A 6,794-nucleotide genomic window follows, 5' to 3' on the forward strand; every position below is an offset into this window, starting at 1 on the left:
TAGAGGATTGGTTACCGTACGCTAATTGTCTCTTTAGCAAATGTATCGCCGGTACTCGAAACAATGGTAAAAATGGCCATCAAAAATGTAGCCTGGATTGAACATACCCTTGTTCTGCTTTAAAATGATTTTCATATTTCTTAATTCGAGAGCCTTCCCCAATAATGCTGATCCTAAAATGTTTTTCTCTAAAATGTTTTTCAAAAAACTGCCTCAGGTGGTTTGTTCCGCAACGACTTAAAATAATGCATAGAGAGGATATCTTGTGCATATCGCAGTGTCTAGTCGAAATGATTTTACTCTTGATGAATGAGAAAATCCGATTCTGTCGGAATGAAAAATTTTATAAAGTTAAAATTTCCGCCCGGACAGGGACTTGAACCCTGGACCCTTAGGTTAAAAGCCTAATGCTCTACCGACTGAGCTATTCGGGCACTTGCGAGCTTCTTGTAATGCGGCGTTCAGATTTCGTAACTTTTGGGCTTTTGCAGGAACAGAAGGATCAAAATATCAATATATATAAATTAAAGTTTTGATCCTTCTATTCTTGCGATTATGGATTTCCACCAAGTTACACCCGCTTCGATTAATTCAATTAGATTAATTTTGGGTTTGTAATTATTATGGCTTAATACTTTAGCATTCACATGTCGCAATGTGCTATTGTATCCATCCGCTATCTTCCCCGTATCTTTTTTAACCCATTATCTCTCCACGTTATCATTTCTGAACATTTAACGCCTCTACAACCCAGTTTAGCTCTTCCTCCCTTAATGTCATCCATATGCATTATTTATTTAGCGCTTTTATTAAGATGGCTGGTCCGAGAAACGATGCATCTGTTATTTTCATGAAACTTAAAAAAATGTAATCCTCCAATTCCATCTCGCCGATTCACGGCCTCATAAACTAGGCAATGCATTAGAAATTACGATTTATGACACCATGTATGATTTAAAACTTTCCAGACGAATTGAATGAATATATTTTATTTGCTTGCCTACTTTACTATCCCCTGACGATCTATACACCAGTTGACAGTACTGATATTTTTTACCAATTCGCATGCTTCAGATGAGCATACATTTTATTAAGGCAGCCATATATTTCGATGGCATTACGCTGAAAGTTGAATGGGGTGGTTTCCTATTAATTTTTTAGTGTCTAAATCGAAAGATTATTACTCCTGGAGTATGTACATATTTCACGCTTTTAGATTTTTTAATGAAGATATCTATTTTTGATCTGAGCTTTCCGCGGCGTTTCTTCGTATGAGTCTTGGCTTCCGGGCGTTCCTCCGCGTTTAGATGTCCATAAGTGACGACAGTTTCTCCAGCCATCCTGCTGGCGTCTTCAGGTCAGAAGTACCGATGCATAAAATTTGGCCGTCTTATATAAGTGGCTTGGGGATCAGAGGCCGATTTTGATTGGTTGTTTCTCAGGTGGGCTCTGATTGGTCATTGGAAGACCCTTTTCCATGTGTTGGCTAATGTGTAGTCGTCTTCTCTGTTGCAGTTCTCAGGGTGCTTAGCTATCTCTATAGCTTCTCGGATTAGCCTAGGGTAGTAACGGCTTTCATTACACAAGACTTAAGGCTTATCGAAATCCACAGTGTGGCCAGTTCCGACCACACGTGCTCCGAGACGGCGGAAAGGCGGAACTGTTTCTTCTCCGTGGCACGTTCATGTTCCTTTATCCTGGTTTTGATAGAACGGCCGGTCTGCCCATGGACAGTGTCCATGGACATACAATGCTCGCACATACAGACGCCAGCAGGATGGCTGGAGAAACTGTCGTCACTTATGGACATTTAAACGCGGAGGAACGCCCGGAAGCCAAGACTCATATGAAGATATCTATTTTTCGCGACTGAATGAAAAGGCAAATTTTCAAGCGCGCGAAAACGCGACGGCTAAGTATGAATGCTGGGAAAACTCCGTGTGACGTCGTTCTGGTTCCCGCTGTTGCCGTGTGAGGTGACCTTGGGGCGAGGCTTTGAGCGCTGATACGATGCAGGCTGCTAGCAGGTAGCGATTGGCTTAAATAAGGATTATTAATACCTTATCAAACGAAGAAAACTTTCCGACCTAAGCCAGTTTTAATAGGTGATTATTAAGACATGTTTCCCTGAGCTCTGTGCCTCATGCCTGCATTGGTAATCTCAGACGATGTAAAACTCCTATCTACTCGTATAGAAACTAGGTCTCTGTGACGTCACGTGGAGTGGTATCGCATGGGCGCTAATCTGGCATTTTTCAAATGTGGTTAAAATTGACCATTGCCATTCGTAAAAACCGGTATTTTTTAAAACCAAATAATTTGTATATTATGAATGCACTATTGGTAACGAATCGTAATCAATGCCTTTCGTTTTCTTTGATGAAGGAAACTACCCTATTCATCACTGATTATTGGCAGATATTTTGAAATTTAACTATGTATAGAATATTTTAATAACTGTCCGATCTCGGTGACGGCGGAGTGAAGTCCTCGCCTGCTAAGGAGGTCGCGGGTTCGAGTCCCGCCAGGGTCTGTTTCTCCTATCTGGGGCATGGGTGTTTGTGACCGTCCCACTTTCTAGGTTACCCCACTTTGAAGGCCTTAAAGCGCTATTTTTGGGGTGGTGAAGATGAGAAAAAAACGACGAAAAATGCAACGTCAGGAGATGGCCCTGGTCTCCTCAGCAGATGTATCGCAACATAGGGGAAAAACTCCAGCTGATGCGCGTTAAACTCCTCACCCAACCTACTTAGCAACGTGTCTGTTCTTTTCCCGTGCCTGAATGCGCGTCAGCCGAAAAGGACCCAAGGCGTATAGGCGTTTCTCTAATTTCGGATGGTGAACACGATTGGTCAGGTTTCTTCACGTATTATTTGTTTGAGACTTCGGTGAACTTTAGTGAATCAAATATTTCGTTACCAAAATAATTCGCAAATATACGAACAAGCATTAGTAACCAACTAAGAGGTGAATTTCAGCATATAGTTCGCCGGCACATATTTTCGATCTTCGCCTGGCTATAGGGATTGCAGTCATAAAAATACCCCGCAAAACTAGATTTATCAACATTATTTATAAAACTTAACATGTCCTCTTCAACTCTGTGATTAAAGTTTATGCCTGATTTGACAGTATGGTAAAACTAAGTGTCACCAATTTTTAATTTATGCCAAACGAAACACGGTTTATCTGGGTCTTATCGGTCTTAATTATTCATTTGAATTAACGCCATAAAATTATAAAATGACACATTGAACCAGCTAATCGGTATAATTTTTCTCAATTTATAAGGAAGACTATTAACAAAGATGATATTCAAGCGCCAAAGGTCTATTTTGGGTGAGCTCTGCCGTCACCCATCAAGGCCAGCCTTCAGGCTGAAATCCGAGAGTTATTGGAGTATAGGCAGGGGTGTAGCCAGGAATTTCGTTCGGGGGGGTCCAAAACCGGGAAGGGGAAATTTTTGAAAAACGGGGGGCTAAGTATTGGGTTTGAAACTAAATAAAATATTTTTCATAATCGAAAAATACTTCATTTGTTAAAGAAATATTTTGCAAATTTATGATTTTTCAATATTTTGTTTTGTTTTATGAAGAAAAATTATTGAGTTTTCATATTTCGGGGGGGGGGGGGGGGGGGGAGGGTCCGGACCCTCTGAACTTGGCTACGCTACGCCACTGAGTATAGGGGATCGGATAGGTGTGGGGCTAGAGCTTTCCACACCTTAGGCTCGAGTTCAAATTCTGGCGGTGGCACAAACTTTTCTAAGACTGCCCCATCCGTACTTGAGAGCTTTGCGGAGGGCACTTCAAGGACAGCACTCCTTGCGTCGGATAGGGCGTTAAGCCGTGGTCCCCTTGGCGCCTTTTATATTTATTTATTTTTATTTATGTCTTTAGTAAGTTTCCCACGTGCAGCATATTTGCCAATTTACAGTGGCACAATATAACATGCATAAAGAGTAGAAACACAGTTAAACATAAAAAATTTAAAGTGAAAACCTGTGGCATTTTTAGTGCACCCCTCCCCCCAAAATTTCCGGTACCCCCCCCCAGAAATTCCTCCGAACTTATCCGCAGAACTTAGCGCGAAAAGTCCTCAGCGGGTCCTCAAATTCCGCACTCCAAAAATCGTTTTTGAGGTTTTGCCCAGCTTTTTTCGATTTCAGCCCACTGTGTGACGTCGCCGAGTTTCTATCCCTCAAGACGTAAATGACCAGGCCTGTCGGTCGCCTCTTCCAAATGCAATGGAGTACCGTGAGTGGAGAAAATGGTTTGCGGATTTATCCCCAAAGTAGTCCCAAAACCCCTTTAGAGCTCTGTCGGTGACCCTTCATCCCCTCCAACCACCCTTTGTCTCTCCTCCCTTTGTCACACCCCCTTCCCCTTTCCCCTCCCGCCGTTGCCCTGGACCCCGGAGCTCCCCGCTCCCTCTATTGATTCAACGATCATCCCTCCCCCTACCCCTATTGCCTATCAATCCATTCCTACCCACTATCCCCTTTGTCTCTATCCTAGTGTCACTATTCGTATACTGCTCAACAGAACCCTCCGTGTGAGTGGTGAGGGCCGCAAAAACTACTTCATTTCTCCCAGCTCAATGTTCGATAAGGGAGAAATTTAATATCATTTGTTACATTCTATAATTTACTCCTCTGTGTGAAATGATGTTTATATTTACGTTAAATGCTTAAAAATATATACGTGGCATATCGTTGATTATAGCAGGTAGAATGTTTACTAAATTTTTACCTGTTGAACGAGAAGAATTATGTTTCCTCATGGTTGTACATTTCTGAATATATCGGACCTTTCCTACTAAGTGGATACTTGCAATTCCTGCCTTCGACCATGTCTAACTCCTAGGTTTTCTTTTCTAATATGCGGTGGCTAGAGTGTTGGCTTCCCACCCGGCGAGTTCGGGTTCAAATCCCGGCAGTGGCAGAGAATTTTCAGAGACTGCCCGATCCCTGCTTGAATGTTGTGTGGAGGACATTTCAAGCGCAACACTCCGTCCGTCGGATGGGACGTTATGCCGTGGTCCCCTTGGCGCCTTTCGTTAAGAGCAGGCTAACGCCGACGCCGGGTTTCTCTCCACCCTTCCTTCCACACCCTTCCCTCATGGCGCAAATGACCTCAGCTGTCGGACGCCTCCTCCAAATACCATACCATACCATACCTTTTCTAATATTTTTGAACGTAGGTTTTCGCAGCGAGGGGCATCGTTGATAATGGCTTCCGGGTGCAGCTGCGTGTTGCGCTTTGTCGTGCGAGCTTTCGCGACCGTTGCAGGACGCATCATCGCCCGATGATGCGTCCTGCAACGGTCGCGAAAGCTCGCACGACAAAGCGCAACACGCAGCTGCACCCGGAAGCCATTATCAACTTTTCTAATATTGTTCTTTTCCGTCCACAATACTTTTAAGGAGTCCTTACCATTCGATCGGTTTATTAAGATATTTTCCGGCATTTTATGGGAAATCATTTCTCATGTAATATTTATTTACCTTTTACATTATGATTACCTATGCATAAAATTGTCAAAAAAATCCTTCGATTCGGGTTCTCTTAGTTGAATTTTTAAGCCTCTGCCAATACTAACGACTCAGTTACAACAACACAACAGGGACAAAAGAGCATAAAAATTATTGTATTGTCAACTGGCTGATTAGGGTGAACGTGGTCACGCAATTTTGCGTGACCGCTTGCACGATTCGTCAAAAATTGCTACGGGTGTACAGACAGCTTTACCCAGATGTTACGCAAATTAGGCTGGGACCCGCTAGAGACTCGGAGGCTGCGCGCAAGGCTTAGATTGCTTGAACAATAGAGAACGGATATCTTTAAGACCGACACGGAGAACATAATATTACAGCCGCACTATATTCCCAAGTACGCCAGAAGAGATATTTAGCCAAACCGACAGACATGCGAATTCGTTTTTCCTCCGAACCGTAAAGGTCTTTAATAAATGCTAGTCGTACTCTTGATTGGGCATTTGCCTATTTCATGTAGACGGCTAGTGTCCTAACACCCCCCATCCCTGGCACACGCGTTTTCAGGAGTCTTGCGGGGTAGTATGTAGTTGTTGATGGTTTACCGGAACAGCTTCTGTAAGCGCCTTCAACGCGAAAATAATGATAAAACTTGTCTTCGACCTGAAGACGCGAGAGGCATTGCTCGCGACAGTGGCGCAGCGAGGGGAGGGTTTTAGGGGATAAACCTCCCTCCCCCCCCCAGAGCTCAGAGAAATTTTTAAATTTAATCCATTTTGCTTAATTGCATTGATATCAATAATGGAATAGTGTAAGGATTAATAAAGTATCCCTCAGAAAGCCGTAAAACTCACCATTTTGAACAGTTTATCTTTAAAATTCCGCAACTTATTAATCTCACACCTACCGCTTATCCTGGTGGGTATTCCATACACCCACACACCCCGGTATTAGTTGCACCTAAATCTCCCCCGGCCTTAATTCCTGGCTGCGCCCCTGGCTAGCGAAACTGTCGTCAACCGATAAATAGCTCTACCCAGGAGGGAACCCGAAAGATGGAGTCAGCATTCGAGACCCTTGGAAGCCTTCACTCTTTGCGAGGGAGACTCTTTGCCTGCGCTGGAGATATTTTGTTTTTCTGGTCGCAGCTTCTCTTTCACTCTGGGAAACCCTTGCGTTCTCACGTGCGGTGCGCATGCCTCCCCTCTTCTCGTTGTGCGCCTTCTTGTCCACCAGTGTCCTTATCTCTCTCTCCGGCGTCTCTTATCTGAGACGCGACTCGAATTATCTCCTTCAACCA

At 43.6% G+C, this 6,794-nt stretch overlaps 1 non-coding gene across 1 annotated transcript; it reads right to left on the reverse strand.

Annotated features, from left to right (window-relative positions):
• Window positions 1-361: 361 nt before the first annotated feature.
• Trnak-uuu lies at window positions 362-434 on the reverse strand. Its single transcript has one exon. It is a non-coding gene; the product is annotated as a tRNA-Lys (tRNA).
• Window positions 435-6,794: the final 6,360 nt, after the last annotated feature.

Source organism: Ischnura elegans, chromosome 8, assembly GCF_921293095.1.
Source record: "Ischnura elegans chromosome 8, ioIscEleg1.1, whole genome shotgun sequence".
Taxonomy (NCBI): domain Eukaryota; kingdom Metazoa; phylum Arthropoda; class Insecta; order Odonata; family Coenagrionidae; genus Ischnura; species Ischnura elegans.